This window comes from Pseudophryne corroboree, chromosome 5 (genome assembly GCF_028390025.1).
Source record: "Pseudophryne corroboree isolate aPseCor3 chromosome 5, aPseCor3.hap2, whole genome shotgun sequence".
In the NCBI taxonomy this organism is placed as follows: domain Eukaryota; kingdom Metazoa; phylum Chordata; class Amphibia; order Anura; family Myobatrachidae; genus Pseudophryne; species Pseudophryne corroboree.
The window spans coordinates 433,013,461-433,036,866 of record NC_086448.1 but is presented as its reverse complement, the minus strand read 5'-3'; the positions used below and the strand labels follow the sequence as shown (position 1 = coordinate 433,036,866).

General features: G+C 40.0%; 1 long non-coding RNA gene across 1 annotated transcript; it reads right to left on the bottom strand.

Moving 5' to 3' along the window:
* Positions 1–2,937: 2,937 nt before the first annotated feature.
* On the bottom strand, positions 2,938–23,353 carry LOC134929104 (uncharacterized). The gene is made up of 5 exons (XR_010178288.1): positions 23,217–23,353; positions 8,072–8,253; positions 7,458–7,510; positions 4,705–4,826; positions 2,938–3,121 (listed from the first exon to the last, which is right to left on the bottom strand). It is a non-coding gene; the product is annotated as an uncharacterized LOC134929104 (long non-coding RNA).
* Between the last annotated feature and the right edge of the window lie 53 nt (positions 23,354–23,406).

Here is a 23,406-nt window from a genome sequence, read left to right as displayed (position 1 = left end):
CTTGCTGTGAGTCAGAGTCTGGAACTGCAGACAACTACAGTGAAGCCATCACACAGGTTCTTTTCACAATAAGGTTGTTCACAGGAGTCAATTTGAAGGATCCAAAGTATACCTGGAATCGATGCAACTACTAGATGCTGAAATTGCCACTACAGGAATAATATCAGGCTCAAACCAAACCTCATGTTTGTAAGTGGATTCCTGTAATAAAATTTGAATCTTGTTTTAAATAATCTGCACTATTATATATTTTTTGTTCTTTTTAAATGGTAAACTGTGGAAATCTACGGATTAAGACCATTCTACATTTGTGCTGATTACTTCCCTAACGTTAAGTATTACCGATTGACCTATTATCCACACTGGTGATAAGTTTTTTGCATGAAGTGTTCTGAATATATTTTGTGAATGTGGTACTCTCCTTAGCGCTGGAGTGTGTATATCTATCTTCTTCTTCTAGGGGTGCCGTGAAAAGAAATCTGATATTCTAGGGCGCCGTGATTCAATAAAGTTGGGAAACCACTGTACTAGTGTATGGGGAAGTTATATCTACACTGTTTAGGAGCACCACTGGAGAAATCTGACCTTTCTTCATGGTAACACCTTCTCTGAATGAGAGAAGCAGTTAAAAGCCATCTTTTCACTGGTAAAGGGCTTTACTGCTCCATGAATAGACCCCCATGTCATTTGTCCACAAACATAATAAAGATTTAGCGATATCTACAGATATGTACATCTATTTTCAATACACCAAGCAGTGGCAGATGCTTCTTGTGTGTGACCTGGCAGTTCCCATGCAATTTTGCTATTGTCTTGGATGCAACACACCAGGATGTGCTGATCTATTGATATGCAATGCTTGTATATCTGTATGTGACTGAGTCTGTATATGAAGCCCAACAGAACTTTATATGAAAAAAACACAGCTGATGCATTGTAGTCATGTTTATGCAGATTCAAAGACTCAGTTGCACACAGATAATGTCTACAAATGTTGCATACCAAATTAATCTGCACAGTCTCCCTGTGTCCCAATTGCATCGTGTTGCATCTAAGATGCATACTTTGCAAAAAAAAAATGCAAAACGACACCCAGCGCTAGCAGAGTCTCACGGGACCTGGTGTGCCAATAATGGCTATTTGCCGCAAATGCAGCAAAAATGTGTGTGGACACATAGTAACATAGTAACATAGTATCTAAGGTTGAATAAAGATAATTGTCCATCGGGTTCAACCTATTTGTGGTCTCCACTGCACGATTATTTTGTATAAAATTTTGACTGAAGTTGCTGACTGCCGTTCCGATTAACCCCTCTTTTTTATAATAACCATAGTGCGTGACTATGCCCCGTAACCCTGGATATCCTTATCCATTAGGAATTTATCTAACCCATTCTTAAAGGTGTTGACTGAGTTGGCCATTACAACTCCCTCAGGCAGGGAGTTGGCCATTACAACTCCCTCAGGCATCTGTACTTCTCTTGGGTTTTATCAATAGTTGTTTCAAATGAGACTATTGTATTAACCCAGGTTAGATCCAGGGAAGCTGGTGTGACCTAGGTACTGCTTTGGTGTGAAAGGGTTGACCCAGGTTGCGCATCCTGAGACTGACCTGTGTCCACTACCGGGATAGATACCAGGGTTATTACTAGGTACGAGTTGAAGTATGAATGGTGCAACCCCAGTAAATTCAACCTGGGTTACCTTTCAAAGCTGCTGATTGACATTGCATCTGGAGGCATGCTTCTAGGTGGTATGTAAAATGACATTCAGGACAGAGACAGGTGCTGAAACTGGTTCAGAGGTAAATATATGATCCTCCATTATGGGGGAGAAGTGGTAGCAGTGGACATTATGTGTGCTACACTGCTTCTCCCCCATGTTTGACTCTGGCGGTGTGTGCAAGTTGACATGTGCCCTGTCTATATTGGCACTGATCTAAAAAATATATCATGCCATTATGCAGAGCAATGTAGGAATGGTCAGTAGCACTGACCATTCCAATACCTGCAGCTTTCAATTTTGACAGTGGCAGATGTCATTGCCCATACACACAGTAGGGACAGCTCTGTCCCTGGCTGTGGTGGCTGCCAGCTCCGAGCTGCATGGGAGATCTCAGGTGAGACAATGTGCCTCAGCTGATAGGCATTGCCAGAAGGGGAAGTTTTCACTCCACCTCTCCGGCAGCTGAGAAGTACTTCATGCTTTGCTTTAGTGAAGAGGCAAAGCTGGAAGAGACATGCCTGCATGATATGTACCAGTATCATACATTTAACCCTCAGTGTGGAAGGGGACCAGTCCTTAGCAAGCGTTGTGGCATTTCTATAGGGTCTGATTGTGGAATGAGACATTGCCGACTCTGGACCCTGCATGAGACGGAGGGTGTCCGGGACCCTGATTATCCAACCTAAAGGACTGGTCAATGAGTATGGCATATTCTCTAACCAGAACATCTTTTTGTTACATACTTTAATACTGATCTGTTTGTGAGTGCATTTTTATTAAATTTTCAACTCTTTATCAAAAAGGTGTGTGCACTATTGTTTTTTGTTCCTTCTCTTTTCATGTGACATGCTTCTAACCCTGTGGGCATAAATTGTGGAGGAGAGAGCTAAAGATCATACTTTGGATATAAGGATCGTTGGAGCATGCAAACAAGTTTCCTTTTGAACATTGTACCTGACCTTACTGTTTAAGGTCCTTCATTTTGGAACTTTTAAACAAAGAGTGATTATTTTTTTTCTTTCTGGTATTGCACATTGATACATTTATTTATTTATATAGTAAAAATGTATGTAGAGAGCAATTGATGTATTGTGCTGCATGAAAAAAACAGTTAATAGCGCATTGCTACAGAATATTTTTTGTATAGTTAAAATAGGACATCTTGGCAAAATCTGTCTGTGTATTGTGCATTTATGGGCAGCAACAGGATGACAAAGTTGCGGTTCCATGCAAGAGATTTGTCTCATGAGATTGTAATTGGAGTGTCACGGGCATTTAACTAAGTTCAGTTCTATTCTATGGTACATGTACAGCAAAGGGAAGTCTGTTTCTGATGGATGTCTTGTGTCCAGCACAGGCCAGGTTCAAGTGTTGATAATAATGATGACATTTGCGGCTGTGGACAGAAAAGCAGTGGTGATACAACTGCATTGCGTATTTGGTACAACAATAGCTACTACATTTTCTAAATGTTGTTGTGAGTGATAGTGCAAAATGCGCCAGTGACATAAAATATCCCTTTTCCCCTCTTGCTCTATCCATTGGTCCCCCTTTTTTCTCAGTGTCTCTCTATTACAATTTTTCCAAAGTTAAAACAACAAATTAGTGAATATTAGAAAATACCAGTTATAATCTTACCCCATAATAAAACTCAATTTTACAACCACAGCCAGTTGCACTATTTATAACTTGCTTTGTAGGTCCTAGCAAAATTAAATATTAATAAAAGAATTTAAATATATTACACAGTTAAATAATTTTTAAAAAGTCAGTTAATGCCTTTTAAGAATAATGTTTAGCTAAACTGTATTTCATACCAGTCCTAAATTTAATCAACCTCCTTGAACTTTTATGAATTATTTTTCTACAATTTTAGGAAAACAATAACAGTTGCATCTGAATGTTTTTTTTATACGACAATTTAAAATGAATGCTTTTGATTTATCCTGATGTGTTTCATCAAGGCACATATGATTTCATCAGAGGTAATTGTGTAATAAATAGTATCATACAAGTTTATTTAAAACCCTCTTGTCCAATTAAAACTGATTGTTAGTCAACTCGCTGCTCTGTGTTGATAAACTAGGACTGTGATTACAATTATAATACACATACACTGTTTGCAATGTTTTTAATTGAATTTATCTGTCTAAAACAATGTGATTTATTAAAAAAAATACAGATAATAATGAAGCACAAAATAATAAAATTACAAAGCATGTTAATAATAATTTTCTAAGAGAATTGATAAACCAAAATATTAATTTATGCTTCATTGTTAAAGATATCAAGAGACTTTTGTAGCCTTTAAAAAAAAATCATATACTACACTTAGAAAATGTATATTTCTGCATCATAATACAGATATATCGGCCTATTATTTAAGCAGAGTAGTATATATTAATAAAAATGTACAGCATATAAAGTTTATCTATATTGACATTTTTTGTATCGGATGTAATTAGTATAAAAATTGGAGGTATGTAAATACTATAAACAATGTAGACAAAACTAAGCTAACTTAAATTTCTAATTTAAATTCTAGTTTAGACTGTTAGATTTTCTCCATAAAAATTACCTTTATATAGTCCATTTTATCTTCTATGAAATATGTTCCCTATATGGCAATATTTTATTAAGAAGCATATATAACAGAAAATGTTTTCCAATCTAAAATTGTTGAGTCTTACATAAAAAGGTAGCTTGCAAGTCAACACAATGAATGTAAATGTAAGGGGTATCCGGAATTAGCTCGACAGTTAAAAGGTTGACAAGCAATAGGTCGACACCAAATGATCAACGTGCATATGGTCAACACCAAATGGTTGACATACATATGGTTGACATGGTCAAAAGGTCGACAGGTTTAAATAATCGACATGACAATGGTTGACACAGCATATGTTTTGGGGATTTCTTCCATTTTTAGGTATTTTTCATACTATACCATTCACGTGGATTAAAATTCAGAATCGTAACCTGTGGCGAGTGAAGCAGAGAGGAGCGAGGCACCTTGCTTGAAGTATTGCGAGCAAAGCGAGCCATGTGAGGGGATGCAGTGCACTAATTGGGGGTCCATGACTGGAAGGGAAATATTGACACTGAAATAACATCAAAAATTAATGGAAAAAACTTTAAAATTACTCATATTACAAGTAATAAGGTTCTCATATGCATCACCAAAAATACTAAACTTAAAATTCTCCCTAGAGATGATAATTACATGGGATATTTAAATGTCAATTTAAATATACTTGATAAGACCTTCCAGGCTTAGCTATTTCAAATTTTATCCAGAAATTTGGCCTTTCGAATTCTGTTGGTGGCATGCTATAATTAAATTTCTGTAATCTTTAGTTCCAAGATATTCCTATATTGGTTTTGGAGAAAGTGTTTCAAAACACAATTTATAGTCTTTTTTAATTATTTCTTTGTGTTCTAAAAAATTATTTTAAGGATTTCTTGAAATGTATTGAAGATAGCATGTGTCTTTGAGAAGACAAATAATATTTATTGTCAAATAATAAAATGCTTATTCAATCTATTACCTCTATGATCTCTGATTGTAGGTTATACATTTATTTTTAGAGAAACATAGATACACTCTATTACAAGGGGGTAGCTCACTTGTATAGCAACTTATGATCATTATAGCAACTTATGATCATTAGTAATATCTCATCTATGGCTGTTTTCATGGTTGGACTGAGCTCCTTTTTTCCAGTGATGGAAAATTGTAACTCTACAGCATACACTGACATACTAGAGAATTGTGTGGTTCCATCTTTGCGGCAACATCTTGGGAAAGACTCCAATATTACCCTGTAAAAAAATTGAGATCCATCAAGAAAACAGTCTGAAGAGTTTGCTGAGGAATAACTTGACCGCCCAACCTCAACAGAAACCTTTGGAATGAAACACCAGTTGATTACCAAACTTTTTAGCCCAATCTGGGAACAATGCTCAGCCCAAACAGACTGTGGCAAAATCCTCGTACTGTATCCTAGACTTTGATGTCTTTATGTGTTCAGTGTTCTTTTTGTGTTCTACCTCCCACTGTACAGTGACAGTGTGCAGAGATGGAACTGTGGATGGTGAAGTCCTAATGTATACACCAAATTAAGAGCATGGTGTAACAGACTGGAGGTGCAAATACAGTGGTGGCTAAGTAAGGAGGCCTGGGTTTAATGCTCAAGGCAGGGTGTGAGACAAATGTACTCTGGAAAAAGACTCCCCACAGACACTTTTAGTAAAGAGAACTCCATTAGCCCATGGCTTTTTCGTCTACTTCAATCTTCTTTAATGGTTTTCCAGTTAGCAACATTGGCATCAAGTTAGAGGCATTTTAACAGAGGAAGGGGCCCTTGTGCAGATTCCAGGAGGGCCCCTCCTCTCCACGGTACAGTCGGCTGTGGTATTGTGTCAGAGCCTACTGTGCATGTATAGGTCTCCAAAAATATGGTGCCTGCCATGTTCCGTAGACTAACCACTGCTGTGCATGCTAATTTGGCAGTGATTTTTTTTGCCACAACCGCAGCACTGACGTGAGACTCCAGGAAGGAAAGTAATAAAACATGGGTGCAGTGTATGCTGTGTGGGCCCTCCTGGCATGTGTGCACTGCACACATTGCACCCATTATAAAAATGCCAATAGAGCAAGTGTTAGCTTGTTTTGCAAAAGGGAACCCTTGCAACCAGGACTTCTGTACACACTTGGCCTGATTCTAAGCAATGCAGATGTTGGCAGAGTTGAGCAATTATTTGCTACTTAGTATGCACATTTGTTTCTAAAAAACCCTATTGCACATGAATACTTTATAGTGTATGTACAATAGTGTTGTTGTAATAGGGAGAGCTGGTAAAGGAACTCAAGAGGCAAAGCAATGGGTGTTAAGCTGGGAACCCAGTTGTCCAATCAGCAGATCATACTCCAGATCACATTATTTATACAATCCTACTGCAGACCTGCTCGCAGATTCTACATCCAATCCAGTCTACACACTTTTCCAATTTTCAGCAGAACTCTAATCTGTGTCTAACCTGAAGTGGCATTTTTTGTTTGTTTATTGTTAATGTGGTTGGGGGGAGGGGTGAATACTGGCTGGAGTATGGGGACAGGAGATTTTAATAATGGTTGCTTTGACTATAAAAACATGTAAAAACATAATAACCAGCCCTGCACCTTTGAGCCTGATCTGGCAATGGAAAATAGGTAGTGTAAATGGTAATGGGTTCCCCTAAAAAAATCAGCACCAGACTGAACAGGCTGAACCAGTCAGTGGGCCAATACCATAGCAGGAGGACACTCTGTGTGGGGTACTCCTGCCATAACATTAACCAGCACCAAAACTAGTCAGCCCTGGGCTGGAATTACTCAGAAAGTGGGGACCCCCAAAAAATAAAATGGTGGTCGTGGTCTATGCCTTGACATAGCCCTGAATGGAAGAAATGCATTGGCACACCCACTTTGGACATGACTGCAGCCCACAACCTATCGCAGCAACGGCTACCCGCAAACAGGAAGTAGCCACTGCATAGACCACAGGTACCGAACTGATGCCCGCACAGCTGGGAGAAAGACAGGTTGCTTTGGGCAAGAAGATTGCAGGACCAGACCACATTTCCGGCTAACAGGATTCAGCAGCAGCAGTTCAGGGAATCTCTGCATTGAGAGTGAGCAGCAGCACAGCCACACCACTGGCCCTTCCATGCCCTGCCTGTGAAACACCCACCTTGGAGCTTTTGAAGAGGGCCAGCTTGCAGCAGGACAGCACTCCTCCACCACCTGTAAGGAGCAACATGGTACCCAATGAGAGCGCTGGCACTTTACCAAATGTGCACACAAGTTAGAAACTCTATTTAATACTGCAGGAACAAATCCTTTTATCAGCAGAAAGGAACTTCTAAATGTACAGACTTTTCTTTTATAAGCAGAAGGTGCAGCGCACTTATTAGTAAAAACGTACACTGGTTTTTACCGTTACAGCTTAAGGCACAAATTGTATGCTTTTATACTTCTGCTCATTTAATGAATCAAATAATATTGTTTTTATGAATTGTGAAATAAATGTTTTTACTTGTAAAACTAAACCAAAGTTCAAAAACATAGTGCATTTCTTTTATATATATATATATATATATATATATATATCTGCAATTAGGGCAGCACTCCCAATAATAGATGCAATGGCTCCGGTGCCCTCCTAGGTGCCCAAATAGGCCCACAGCATACTCCCAGGTACGGCGGCACTCAGATGTAGAATACGTTTAAGGCAGAATATACAACGTTTCGGAGAACTTTATTACCACTCCGTCATCAGGTAAGACAAACAATTAAAAACCATACCTTAAATAGAATCCCCACCACGAGTGTTGCTTGGAGCGCGGCTCTGGTGGGCGGGCGCCCACTGATGACGTCCGCTCTCCTCACTATCCCACAGAGGCCTATGTTAGACCCGGCGTGTGATGTCAGAGGGCTGGCGCTCGCTAATGATGTCCGCTCCCGTCCCCGCGTCTCCATAGCTACCACTGTAAACAAAAAAGAAACAATACATTTAAAAATAATGAGACATAACAGAACCTGTGTCAAAAGCACTTGGCAACAACCACTTATGAGAAACATAATTGGCATAAAACGCCTGAACATAGATACACAATACATGATAGGATAAATCACTCTAACACAGGAGTCAAGATACGACCAACTAGAGCACATCTAAACTCCACATATATACCGAAAATCCACAATAATAGTCAATGTGATGTAGACATATTCATAATGATTTACAAAAAGCAATGTAGACCAAGAGTTTTATTAAGGCCTCTAGGTGAAAGTGTTCCTAACTCATGGATCCAACGTGCTTCTTTCTGTAGGAGACGTAGAGACCGATCCCCGCCTCTAAGTTTAGCAGGTTCATGATCAATTATAATATACTTAAGTGATGCCAAGCTGTGGCCAGCACTTAAAAAGTGACGTGCCACAGGTTGGTCACTGCTTCCGGAGGTTAATGCATTCCGAATGGGCAATTTGTGATTGGCCATACGCTCTCTAAGAGTGCGGTCAGTCTTTCCTACATAATTTTTACCACAAGGGCATACAATCATATATATATTATAAATTTCGTTATACATGTAACCCTGTGTCTGATCTCATACTTTTTACCACTATGCGGATGAGTAAAAAATGTACCCACCATCAATGCACTGCATGTCACACAATTGAGACACCTGAAACATCCTTTTTTAAGTGTCATAAAGCTACTTTGTACGCTCTGCTGTGTTTGAAGACAAGTAATGTCGGTCTTCATTACCCAATCCCTAATATTACGCCCACGTGTATAACATGGCATAATAGAGGTATTACCCAGATTAAGGTCTTGATCGATAGCAACAATAGGCCACAATTTCTTTGCCGAATTAATAATCACTCCACTAGCAGTACTGTAGTGATTAACCCAAGGAATCCTATTCAACTTTTGTCTATCCTTTCTAGATTTTAACAAAGACTATCTACTACAGCCCAATGCTCGTATTTTCGCCTTCAACAGTAGATCCATATCATACCCTCTACTGTTAAATTTGCGAATCATATCATCAATCTGGATCTCTGCCTGCTCATGATCACTACAGATCCTAATAGCACGCAAAAACTGCGAATATGGCAAACCAAACTTCAGGGGCCTAGGATGAAAACTTTGTGCATATATATGTATATGTATGCGCCGGGTGATTTATATCCCAAAATCAAATTGGGAAAGATTGTGTTTGTGCTGTGCTGCTCCAGGTTATTTCCTAAACTCCTGCTCGATCCATCTGGGAAATTGCAATGCCTAACTTGTAATGGGGAAGTCATCTTAGGTGTCTTGAAGAAAGCTTCTCCACATCCTGATTGTATTATGCCTGCTACCCTGGAATTTGCTCAGGATTCCAAGTATTTGTCTGCCCTAGTTGACTTGGGTGCTGTGGGTAACTTTCTGTCCTTTGCCATCATCCAAGAACTCAGACTGCCAGTTTAACCTCTCTCTCTCCCACAGTAGTGGATGGAAGTCACATCTCTGAAGGAACAGTTTCTCATAAAACTTTTCCTGTGACTTTGTGCATTGGTATCCTCCACAGTGAGCAGATTGAGTTCCTAGTGATACCCAGAGCTACCCATGACATCATATTGGGGTTACCCTGGCTTCAACTCCACAACTCTTGAATTGACTGGTCCACATTTCAGTTGGCAAGTTGGAGTCCATCCTGCTTTCAGACCTGTTTACAAGGTATTGTTCTTCTCAGATCTTCTGATATCAAGTCTGAACCAGAGTTGCTGGATCCCTACAAAGAGTTTTCTGATGTCTTTAGTGAAAAAGCTGCTGATGTTATACACTCTCACTGAAAATGGGACTGTCCCATAGATCTGATCCCAGAGAAAACCTCTCCATGGGATCATAAATATATTGTCAGTTCCTGAAACTTAAGCCATGTCAAAATATATATAAAAGGCTTCATTCATCCTTTATCCTCTTTCTTTGGCGCTGTTTGTTTTCTTTTGTTAAAAATAATGTCAGTTGATGATATACTCATATTGTCCAAAGATCTTATTCCTAACCACGGGCAAGTAAGGGAAGTTCTCAGTTGACTTAGCAGTAACCGTCTCTATAGTAAACTATCCAAGTGCACCTTTGAGGTTCCTGCTGTACCCTTCCTGAGATGTATAATTTCAGGTACTGATCTCCTTAAATCCAGAAAAGTTGGATGCTGTGTTGAATTCGACCCTTCCTACTTCTATGTAGGTGAAATAGGGGGAGATAGGGGGCGATAACATTTGAATCTTTCCCTAAATGTTGCTCCCAGCAGTAGTCTGTGTAACCCCCACTTCTATATTTACATAGTGGGAGTAACCAGGAGTAGGAGGGTTCAGCTGTATGTTATCAGAACATTGCTGTATGGTGCAGCCAATGCAATAGTCACTTCTTTCTCTCACCATCATTATTATTCTGTCCCCTGTGGTGAGCAGGGTGCTTTATGGAGGCAGGTCTCAGACATGCTGTGGGCTCCATAGCAACAGCATTCCTAGCACCCACGGTAGCAACTCCCTTGAATACAGGTATCTGGACTGCCTATAGGGGTTGGATACATTACTGCGGCTGATGGGATGCCAGCTGTCAGGATCCCAACAGCGGCATCCTGCCAGTCATAATGCTGGCATCAAGCAGAGAGATCCCCCTCACGGGCTAGCTACACTCATCACTTTTCAGGTCCGGTGGCGAACTTTGCTCGTGAAGGATTCTATTCTCTCTTGACTGGTGGTGTGGATTCAGCACCCGAGTGGGAATACCAGGGAGAGGCGGGCCTCAGTATTCTGACCACTGGCATTTTACTTGTTGTCTTGATTCCAGTGTCGGGATCCCAACAGCCATTATATTAGGTACATCCCACCTATAGCTCTAATGCAAAAAACTGAAGAAAGCTATTGCAGTTCCACACTTTCCATTTGTTTGGCACTGTAGAGCCTTACCATTCTTGTCTTACTGACTTGCATCACAAAAATTGACACTGCTTGGTTCACTTTGTCATAGAATAATGTTTTAAACACCTAAACCTTCCTCGACAAATGTTAAAATTGTGAAAACCTTTTCAAAATCCATCCATATATAGATATATAAAGTTCAATGGCTCTTTTAGCAGAAATACTTATGCATTTGCCTTTTAAATGTGTATTGCAAACAAATAAAAAAAACTTAAAAATATTCCTTTTAAAATGAATTACAAGATATATATGGTATATTTATTCTGAGGTATAAGCACCACCATGGGGGAGAAGTTGTCACTAATAAACGGTTAAATGAAAATTAAATGTAAAATCAGGTCTTGCTGAGTATCTGATATATTATTTACACATCATTACTATTTCTTAAATAGTTATTACAGAAATGGTGAGCGTTATATAAATAAAAGCTATATTTCCTAAAGCAATAAATATTTGGTCTGCCGACATTATCCAAGCATGCTGGGAAATAATTTAGTTTTTCATTATCTCTTCTTAGACAATCAGCAAGGACTCAGTGGAGATTACTACAGGCACTACCCTGAGGCATGTTTCTGATCTAAAACTTCTAGTTTAAAGTGCTGAGTGATAGAAATTCAAACAGTTTCATTCTTGGGCATGTAAAAGGTGTGCACATATATTTTAATATACATTTAGCATGTCCTATAATTTTATATTAATTACTTTTATGCAATGTTGTGATTTAAAAATACAAAAACAGAAGAGTGCCTTTTTATTTTAATTGTGCAGGACCTTGACTGTTATATAGACTTGATATTGTCCTAATTTATTCAAACACTAGATTGAATGGGATTACCGTTAAGTTATTTAAACAATTTAAATGTGATATATTAAGTTAAAGGAAATTAAGCTAGGTCAGTGATGCTTCCCTGAGGTATTTCCTTTTGTTTTCTACTAATAATCACTTCTGACAAGGTTCTAAGCTGCAAGACTTGTTTATCTATATCATATGAAGACTAGAGTCAAAAGACAATTAAATCAGGTAATTATGCAAATAAGTGCAATGCACATTTATTAGAGCACTTGTGAGAGATAATGTTAAACCTTTCAGAATGAACACCATGGAAAAGACCAATTTATACAGTTAAGCTTTAACATATTGACTGTAGAGGTCTTTTATTCTTGTTGGTGACATCACCAATTCACTATACTTCTCTGTCATTTGTCCATAATTTCTCTAGTAAATAGGTATGAATGAAAGTTCTTTGTTTTTATTATTATTGTTTTTAAACAATTTTCTGTTTTTATTATTATTGTTTTTAAACAATTTTCTTTATTGATACATGTATAGATCACATATCAAAAACAAAATTGACATACATGACAATGGTAATATGTGAAATATTAACATTAATCACATGTGTATATATATAAAAAAACATGCAAAGAGTTTTTTTTATTTATTATAAACTCTGCTTATATGACTGCCTTACACTTCTTACTATTTGCATCACCATATCAAGCCCATACATATTCAAGAATGTAATATATATATATATATATATATATATATTAGAGATAAGCGGGTTCGGTTCTCCGCTCCAAGATCCGAACCCCCCCGAACTTCACGTGTTTACACGGGTCCGAGGCAGCCTCGGTTCTTCCCGCCTTACTTGGTAAACCCGAATGGGGGAAAACGTCATCATCCCGCTGTCGGATTCTCGTGAGATTCGGATTCCATATAAAGAGCCGCGCGTCGCCGCCATTTTCACTCGTGCATTGTCGAGACAGCAAGAGGACGTGGCTACGTTCTCTGAGTGGAAAGCTCAATATCAGCTCAATATCAGCTCACTATCAGTGCTCATTATCTGTGCTGCATTGTGGTGACCAGTATACTACAATACAATAGTCCAGTGCTGTTCTCGCTGCCCAGTGTCAGTTCTAGTATCCTCATCAGTGCTCATTATCTGTGCTGCATTGTGGTGACCAGTATACTACAGAACAGTTTTCCAGTGCTGTTCTCGCTGCCCAGTGTCGGTTCTAGTATCCCCATCAGTGCTCATTGTCTTGCTGCTGCATTGTGGTGACCAGTATATTGCTAGAGTACAATAGTCCAGTGCTGTTCTTGCTGCCCAGTGTCAGTTCTAGTATCCTCATCAGTGCTCATTGTTTTGCTGCTGCATTGTGGTGACCAGTATATTACAGTACAATAGTCCAGTGCTGTTCTCGCTGCCCAGTGTCATTTCTAGTATCCTCATCAGTGCTCAGTATCACTGCCCATTGTCTTGTGCTGCATTGTGTAGTGCTCAGAATCAGAATCAGCTTTATTGGCCAGGTATACTTGCATATACTAGGAATTTGTCTTCGGTTTGCTATACAACAGCCAAGTAGATAACAGATAAGCAGGTGGGGGGGCAAGTAAAGTCACACAGATAGGTATACCATAGGGACACAAGTTAATTACATGTACGTCTAGTCAGTCAATGTTCAGGAGTTCAGCAGGCGGACCGCTTGGGGAAAGAAACTTTTGAGGCTTCTGGTGGAGCTGGCGGGGATGGCCCTGTAACACCTGCCTGAAGGAAGCAAGTTAAACATGCTGTGGCCGGGGCGTAGCTGGTCTTTTACTATCTTCATTGCCCGCTTTTTAGCTCTGGACAGGTACAGGTCCTGGACTGAGAGAAGGTCGCCCCGATGATCTTCTCTGCCGTTCTGACCACCCTTTGGAGCCTGCTTCTGTACCTCACGCTGCGGAGCTGTACCATATGAGTATCGAGGAGCACAGTACCGACTCCACAATCGCGGAGTAGAAGAGGAGCAGAAGTTTCTGTGGGATGTTGAACTTCCTTAGTTGCCTGAGGAAGAACAACCTCTGCTGCGCTTTCCCAACAGTGGCATTAGCGTTGGATCCCCATTTAAGGTCCCGGGAGATTGTGGTCCCTAGAAACTTGAAGGAGTCCACTAGCGATACCACACTGTCAGTAATCGTTAACGGAGGTGCACTAGATGACTTCTTCCTGAAGTCCACTTTCATCTCGACAGTTTTGAGGGGGTTGAGCTCAAGGTTGTTGTAGATGCACCAGTGGGCCAACCAGTCTACTTCCCGTCTATAGGCCGATTCATCCCCGTCCTTGATGAGGCTGATGACGGTGGTGTAATCGGCGAATTTGATGATCTTTACTAATTGCGCTTCTGAGGTACAGTCATTTGTGAACAGGGAGAAGAGCAGGGGTGAGAGGACACAGCCCTGAGGGGCCCCTGTACTAATGGACTGCGCTTGAGAGGTGAATTCCCCCGCTTTCACCACCTGTGTCCTATCTGTCAGGAAGTCTTCTATCCAGGAACAGGTAGCTTCTGGGACCCCTAGGCAAAGTAATTTGGGGTGAAGGATGCTGGGGACGATTGTATTGAAAGCTAAGCTGAAATCGACAAACAGGACCCTCGCGTAGGTACCGGGAATGTCTAGGTGCTGTAGAATGTAGTGCAGGCCCAGGTTGACTGTATCTTCGACACACCGATTCGATCGATAGGCAAACTGCAGGGGGTCCAGTTGGGGGCCAGTCACAGTTTTCAGGTGATTCAAAACCAGACGCTCAAACGTTTTCATGACCACAGACGTCAGTGCTATCGGCCTGTAGTCGTTCAGGTTCGTGAAAGAGGGTTTCTTGGGGACCGGGACGATAGTAGACCTTTTGAGGCAGGAAGTGACTTTCTGTAGCTCCAGTGATTTGTTGAAGATCTTGGTGAATATGGGGGTGAGCTGACCCGCACATGCTCTTAGGGCAGATGGTGACACTCCGCCAGGACCTGGAGCTTTCCTGGGTTTGGCCCTTTTGAACAATGCCTCCACCTCTATACTGCTCAGTATACTACAGTGTACTACAGTACATTACTAATAGTCCAGTGTCTTGTGCTGCATCTTGCTGCTGTAGGGTGCTGTGGTAGTGTCCTGTCACTGTGCATAGGTCATCATCATTCCAGTCACAGTGGTATCTGAGGGGTGACAATTCCAGAGGGCTTTTGTGTTGCTCACTAATACTAGTACCGTGTCTTGTGCTGCATCGTGCTGCTTAGTGTCAGTTCTCCGTAGTATCATCAGTGCTCAGTATAATCAGTGCTCAGTATAATCAGTAATCAGTGTAATCAGTGCTCAGTGTAATCAGTGCTCAGAGTAATCAGTGCTCAGTATAATCAGTGATCAGTATAATCAGTGCTCAGTATAATCAGTGCGCTGTTAGACGTGCGCCCGTTATCCGCCATTAGTGCAGTGGGATTTAGACAATTATTGTGTCCCCAGTACCAAATCCAATCTAGATTCCACTTCACTAGGCAGGCGATAGCGAGATTTTGGCAATTAATTCCAGTGATTTGGACGTAGCATTACAGTGATTTTACCAATTAATATCAGTGATTTATAATTATTAATTACAGTGATCTTGCCAAATAATTACAGTGATTTGGACATATAATTCCAGTTGGAATTACTTGTGTCGCTTGGCTTAGTCATACAGTTACCTCATTACACCTCTTTGACATCTTTGCATGAGGTGCTGTTTGGGGCCTAGTTTTTGAAAAGTGCCATCCTGTGTGACACTGCTGTATGAGTCCAGGGGTACTGCTGTATTAGTCCTGGGGTACTGCCGTATAAGTCCACCAATTGCATATTTTTTTTAAAGTGACTGGAGCATGCTGGAGATGCTGTCAGTGGACCGAACAATTGCGGCCCACTCTTGACATTCAGCCACTGCGTGAGACTACTAGATGGGCCAGATGGTTGTGTCGATTAGCTTAGGCCTACAGCAACCTCATTGCACCTTTTTTTCGTCTTTGCATCATGTGCTGTTAGGGGCCTTTTTTTGATATCTGCCCTCCTGTCTGACACTGCAGTGCCACTAGTAGATGGGCCTGGTGTTTGTGCTGACCACTTGGGTAGCTTAGCTTAGTCATCCAGTGACCTCGGTGCAACCTTTTGGCCTAAAAACAATATTGTGAGGTGTGAGGTGTTCAGAGTTCAGAATAGACTGGAAATGAGTGGAAATTATGGTGATTGAGGTTAATAATACTATAGGATCAAAATTACCCCCATATTCTATGATTTAAGCTGTTTTTGAGGGTTTTTTTTTTTTAAAACACCCGAATCCAAAACGCACCTGAATCAGACAAAAATTCTTAAGGGAGGTTTTGCCAAAACGCGTCTGAATCCAAAACATTACCGCGGAACCGATTCCAAAAATAAAACACAAAACCCGAAAAATGTCCTACAACTTGCATGCTGTGAGGATGCCTCATGTGGCTGTCTTGAGAATGACCCTATAGGGTCAAAACATCGACATATATTTACTGACACTGATGTCTGAATAAAAGATTGAAAATATTTATTGGATGGTGAGTGCCCTCTGTCCAATCCATGAACTTTTTACATTTATATTATTGGTAAAACCTCCAGCATTACCTTATGGAGCACCCCTGAGATGATCTACAATTAGATGTGAGTGCGGACACCTATATGTATATATATATATATATATATATATATAGATAGATAGGAGAACAGGCGGCACTCAGGAGACTGTTCAAACGGATTTCTTTATTGAAGTGACATCCTACAATTGTTTCGGGCATCCGCCCGTCGTCAGGGATGTACAACACAGTAATGACAAACATTATATACCCTCACAGAACCTTCCCCACATAAACAATCAAATTGACTTACCTCACCTGCGCTCCTGCCCTCCGATCAGAACGCCACGCTGACCGCTGCTATCACAAACTGTGCAGCTGCTTCCGTATAGCGGGCGACGTCATCGGAAGGCGCCCGCAGGGAGGGACAAGTCAAAATACTAAGGTTACCTAGGTAACAACAAAACAAAAACGAATTCACACACATAAGGCATCATATCTGTGATATGTGCGCCCCGCCGCAACAGGAAGTGTGGCATGCCTAACAGAAAGAACAAGCCGGAAGTGGGGCAGCATTGCGCCTGAACATGGACGCTTATTCCGGAAGCGGGCACCGTGCGCATGCGCAGTGTTCAAACGCGGACACAGGAAGCGGGGCGGAAGTGATGCTAAATGCGCCCCCCGACTTATTTTTCCTTTACTGCAAGCTCTGTTACTCGTTTTTATATCAGATTCAGCTTGGTGAAACTATCTATGTAACATCTACCCCTGACATTTGTTTTTATCTGAATTTTATAATGTTGTATTCAACTGTATTACCAAGTAGTCCTAGAAGGAAGTGATGTCATGGTTACCTTGCTAATTACCTTGGCTATAAATAGAATCATTGCTCAGTAGCCCTTTACCCCTTGATGAAGTCAGATGGACGAAACGCGTTGGGTGTACCTCAAGTGACCTTCCATTTTAAAGATAAGCACCTTTCTCTTATCTCAAATATATTTTTATGTTTTTATTGTTCCAGATGTGTTTTTATATGCTAGTCAGCCTGAATTTATGTCTTAATTGATTAAACCCACCCTTTTATTTTCACGCCCATTTTTTATTCTCAAATATCTTTTATTAAATTATCTGTTTTACAATAAATACCCCTTTTAGAAATACGTATTTTATCATTCTTCATATATTTATCCTTTAAGTGTAGACATTGATAGTCGCTAGTACCCCTACCCCCCCTTTTACACTTTAAACTAACAGGCAGCTTATCCCTGCTTTTAATTTGGGGTCAGCTGACGCCTTTTACTCCTAAAGGAGTGTCTACACCTCTGGTTATTTTTAAACTGTATACTCGGCCTACACACTTATACTTGTGGCGCCATACTCCCACCACTTCATATATATATATATATATATATATATATATACAGAAATGAGATACCAGCACTCGATCGCTTAGTTCCCATGTAATGTAAGGTGCTGGGTGCCCTCCAATCTTGCTGCTCTCAGGTAACAAATCACAAATTCCACTCACGGCGGCACTCCAAATAAAGAGACAGTAATGCACTGCTATAAAGCTTAATAGCAGTGCATTACTGTCTCTTTATTTGGAGTGCCGCCGTGAGTGGAATTTATATATACATATTAGTGCCGTAACTAGACATTTTAGCGCTTTGTGCAAGAAACAGCATCGGTGCCGCCCCCCATGTTTTAAAATGAATTTTACCTCTCGTCCACCCGCGCCCCATTACACAACGCTAGTTACGGGCATCAAAAAATAGGGATGTGACTTCATGGAGCATTCATTAGTCACATAACTCCGTATGGTAGCGCCCGTTACTCACACTACACCGCACAGTAGGGTCTGTTACTCACATCACTCCTCACGTTAGTCACATTACACCACACGGTAGCATCCATTAGTCACGCTATGCAACATGGTAGTGTCCATTAGTCACCTTATGCAGCCTGGTGGCGTCCATTAGTCACGTTACGCAGAACGGTGGTGTTAGTCGCAATACACAGTGCGATAGCTTCGGTCAATCACATTACACAGCACTGTAACGTCCGTCAGTCACATTACACAGCCCGGCAGTGTCCGCCGGCCACATTACACAGCACGGTAGCATCCATCGGCCACATTACACAGCACGCCAGCATCCGTCGGCCACATTACACAGCACGATAGCGTCCATCGGCCACATTATACAGCACGGTAGCATCCGTCGGCCACATTACACAGCACGGCAGCATCCGTCGGCCACATTACACAGCACGGTAGCGTCCATCAGTCACATTACAGAGCGCGGCAGCATCCGATAGTCACAGACAGTAGTACTCCATATATATATATATATATATATACATACACACACACACACACACACACACACACACACACATACAAACACATTAGATTAATGTATGTGCAGTTTTTGAAGGGTTTTTTATACAAAATATTTACACTGTATTTTACACAGTGATTTTTTTAAAAATCACTGAGACATAGTCCAGGATGAGCAACCACAAGGCCAGTCTATCTTAATGTTATTTAGTTTACTGCCCAAAACAGTAATAAACACATACTGTACAGTACCTACATGATAAGCATGGAATCTGCACGAGGGGAGGGAGAGGAGGAGAGAGAGACTTCACTCCTGTGAAGGCAGCAGCAGCCGTCTATGAGATGAGTCATCTCCAGTACCCGGAAGTGTGTGCACAGCGCTGAGAAGAGCAGGAGGAGGGGGGTGGACTGAGCAGAGGTGGACTGATCATGGGGAGAGAGTCTACATTTACAGACAGCCCAGCACTGCGCCGCTGCCTGCAGTGACTGTAATGTAATGTATATTAGCAGCGCTGTCTCTGGCAGGGAAGGTGCCGGGCGCAGCACTACTAATATTACACTACGCTACAGTGGCCAGCACTGCAGCTGGTGAGGAGCAATCAGTGTGGATGCACATGCTGCGCCCACAGTCCAACTGCGCTGTGTGCAATGCCCCATCCGCCCACACCTAGTTACGGCACTGCTATATATTATATATATATATATACAATGCAGAAATGGTGGCACTCACGGGTCTTGCAGTCAAAGGGAAAAACGGACACAGTGGTCTCAAACTTAGATCAACGTTTCGTTAATTTAATAACGTCATCAGGATCCTGATGACGTTATTAAATTAATGAAACGTTGATCTAAGTTTGAGACCACTGTGTCCGTTTTTCCTTTTGACTGCAAGACCCGTGAATGCCACCATTTCTGCATTGTGTATTTGGTTGAAAGACCTAATTGGGAGGCACCGGGGCACTGAGACTTTTAAGGAGAGAGTGCCGGCCATTCTGTTTATATATATATATATATATATATATATATATATATATATAAAATTATTATTATTAATCCTTTTATTTATATGGCACAAAGTACATAAAGAAATGAGCAAAACAAGAAAACAGAGACTTACAGTGTAAGACATTTTGGGAGAAATACATGGTATATTAACACAGAAATAAGCATCAGGTTGGTAGAGACCGAGGGTTCGGTCCCATTACAGGGAGATGGAGTAGATATTAGTCTAAGTAAGAGAAGGAAAAGCATATTAGGGAAAAAGGAATTGTCATATGTATAATGTATACAAAAGTGTTTAGATTTCTCATAAATCAACAGATTTGTCTATTACAAATGACACTTACACATATTGGTACAGATAGCATTTTCAGAGTTCAATATTTATCTGCAGATTTTTTTAAATTGAAACTGAAAAAAGCCACTTGCATAACTATTCAACCCCTTGCCAACTTGTACTTGGTAGAGCCACCTTTTTCTGCTAACAATTATCAAACATTTGTTTAATATCTACAAGAACTAGACAGCTTTAACCCAATAAATACAATAATCCATTAAGATTAAAAAATAAACTGATGGACATAGAATATGCAATATAGAATCAATTGATCAATTTAAGGTGATAATCACTTGCACTACTTTCCCAAATATAACATATAAAGCAGTGTAAAGAAATTCTGATGCACATATTTGTAGATGCACTTGTGTCTGTTTCCTAAAATGAATCAAACTTTGATGTATTTTCTACTTTTAGTGGAGTCTCGCAACATTGGATTGAAGAAAATGTCTTGATTTTACCGTTGGAGTAATGTTAAATGAAATTCATTGCCAAACGAAAAAATTCACAATTTGCAAGAGCCAGTACGATTCAGGTGAGATAGTCACTAGATTTAAATCTAATGACTATCTCTCTGTAATCACGTAGGCTCCCACAAATCACAGGCTATAGCATTTGGCCCTGAGTTTTTCTCTATGTGGTATGCTCAGACCTCTGATATTAATTGCCTGATCCATTTTCATATATGTGTCATATAGTTAATTCTGCATATCTTTATGGTTGTGAATTCTGCATATCTTTATGGTTGAGTATGGCTTGCTTTCAGGTGCTCCCTACCAGCATGTGGTTGCTTCCAGTTGTGGTTTCTTCATTTTTTGTGTTTCAGCAGGGTGTCCTGGTGTCATATTCTTTTTATGCCCTCGATCTAATAGGGAACTATTGCAGGTGGTGGTGTAGAAAGGTCTTGATCTATTTAGGTGTATCAGTTCCAATGTGTTTCACTCACACAGGTAGTGAGCTTCCTAAGGAAAAATACTTTTTGGAACTGATTGATTCACTGGCCTTCCTTTTATAGTTTGTTTCTCAGCTGCTGCTAATCTCCAATTATCGATATCATCAATCAACAAACAAAATCTTGTTCTAATAATCATACAGGTCTGGAACCTATGTTTCTTTAATTTATGTTACTACCTTGTAATTCAGCAAGATTGACTATTACAGCCATATATTTTATTTATACATTCATATTGTTATATTGCTTATAAAGACTGTACAGTATACATAATGATATCATAGATTAAACAAACATGTTTTTGGTGTCTTCATGTTGTTATTTGCATTGCTGCAGATTTTTGCTAAATTATAACATTTATTATAATAAAAATAATTCAAACAGCATAAAAATGTTAAGAGGAAAATGAATTGCATCTTATTTGGAGGTTTATGGTTTGTGAATATAGGAAATGTGCTTCTGCAATATACAGGGATCAAAGTCAGTATGTGATATGCATTAAGGGTACAATCCAGAATGTGATGAACTATTTCATGAAATGTAACCAATCTTGTATTTAATAAAGGTTACATTATGTAAGAATGATTAGAATGAGGACATCTGTCTTCATTCTATCACTGATAAATAGATCCTCATTTTTTTATCTGAAGAAATTGATATGGTTAAAATGATTTTGGGTAACTTGTAATCAGCATGCAATGCCCATGTTTATGTAGATCACTGATTATTTGCAGGTTCTCATTCATGAGTAATTCTGAAAACCTCTACAACACTGTGTTACACAAGGTTCTGTTGTGACTGGGCCAATAATATCAAAAATGTTGTGGAAAAGTGATTGGTGTTCCTGGTTTGTGGTGACTGATCGGTAGTTTGAAATGCACATATATTTGGCCCATTCAGTGGGCGTGTTATGGGAGTCTCACAGATATGTCAATGCAAGAAACTGCATTTACAGATCCACAGCTGATGGCATAAGAGGCCAGAGTCTCACAGAGAAACATCCCCTCCCATAGGGCTGCTTCAAGTTTCGATGGTGACGTATAAGGAAATTCCAATTGATATTACAGTGCACAAGAACACTAAAAGTGGGCATCTCACAGCTTTCATCGGGCAAATGTATGTGCATGTGGTGAGGAATTTGTAGCAGCTGCTTGTGCTTTTGATTGCGACATAGAAATAGGCCCACATTTGATTACATAGCCTTTGATTACAATTTTTTCTTATGTAATTTGACAGAAAAAAATCATCCACTTACAGTATGCAGAAAACTCAGAGTCGAGTGTACACACAAATGTGTCCACATACACCTTTCCCCATTTAAGGTGTATTTCCAAATTATCCATGCAATGTAATCTGCAACATAGCCACACCTTGTGATTTTCCTTCAGGTATACTACTTTAGTCTACTACTTTATATAAATTCTTTTGAGGCAAAAAAAATATTGTGAATCCATCCAATCTCAACTCGCAGTGGAGCGTCTTAGCCACAATAAACATTTCATGCCAAATTAATAAATCTTAATTAATTCATTAATTAAGTGAAAAGGGAAAGGTATATGAGGAGTGTCTTCGCACTCAACTTGTTTCCTTGACAATAACAGTTGTTCTGGAGATTCTGCTTGGTTCATGTGGGCATGTATATGCATTGCATATAGACAGCAAGTATACATTTAACGGTAGAATAATTTTTAGAGCTGATATACATACTGTATAATGAAGCTACAGAATGGGGGTATACAGAAATGTCAAGTATCAAACTGGTACAGACATTATTCACCAGCACTGACTTGGATAACTAATTGATAAGATGTATAATACACCCTTACAAAAAACGGTGTTCAACTTTTCAACAGTGTAATTTCATAGAATAACATAATAATGGTTAGATGTCCAAACCTTACAGTGAGATGAAATATTTCACTTGATATAAGAATACAATGAAATTTTAAGTTACAGCACTTAATTATTGACTTACTGGATTTCTGGAGTGTGGACTATGAGGCCCACATGGGTGGGCATTGTTTTGTACGCAGACCAGAAGCAGGAATTGCTAATTTGCTAGATTAGGAGCCAGAAAAAAAAATTATGCTTCAGAAAGAATAAATCCCTCCTCCTGCTGCCCCCAACTGATTCCAGCCAGCAGCTGCAGCCCTAGAGAATGCAGT